This window comes from Mus caroli, chromosome 2 (genome assembly GCF_900094665.2).
Source record: "Mus caroli chromosome 2, CAROLI_EIJ_v1.1, whole genome shotgun sequence".
Classification (NCBI taxonomy): Eukaryota; Metazoa; Chordata; class Mammalia; order Rodentia; family Muridae; genus Mus; species Mus caroli.
In genome coordinates, this window is record NC_034571.1 from 157,906,899 (window position 1) to 157,907,574 (window position 676).

A 676-nucleotide genomic window follows, 5' to 3' on the forward strand; every position below is an offset into this window, starting at 1 on the left:
CTACAGAGTGAGTTCCAGGACAGCCAGGGCTACACAGAAAAACCCTGTCTCGAAAAACAAAAACAAGACAAAACAAAACAAAAAACCAAAAAACAAGTCGTTGTGTTGCAGTGGTAGTCCATACCTTTAACACCAGCACTCAGAAACCAGAGCTCCGTGAGTTCAAAGCCAACCATGGCTACATAACACAGAAAAGAAAAACCAAGTTCTATCCCTGGCCCTGACAGGGGAACTGTTTGAGAAGCAGCATGCCAGCGGGAAGGGGTTGGAATGGGACAAAGTCCAGTGCAAACTGGCTGAGGCTCTGCCCTGCCCTAGGAAGGTGGAGGTTTCCAGCCCTGCCTTTCTGCCAAAGCTCCTTTGCAGCTGGAATGGAACTTCAGGTTTAGATGAGTGGCAGAGAGAGAAAGGGCTGTTTGCACACTGTAATGTGTATCTAAAGGCTGTGTGACAAGGAGCAGGTGAAAGTCCACTGCCATTGACTAGGCGCCTTGGAAAGTGATCGCCCTGGCAGGAGAGCCTTCCCTATGCGCCTGGAGTCTCCTCACAGGCTAATTGACTCGTTTGGTCTTTTTTTTTTTCTCCTTAAGTCCCGGGAGTGATGAAATGCTCTCCCCACCCCCCTTCCTTTTATGTTCTTTCTTAACAAGCCGGGAAAAACAATGCTGCCTTTCAA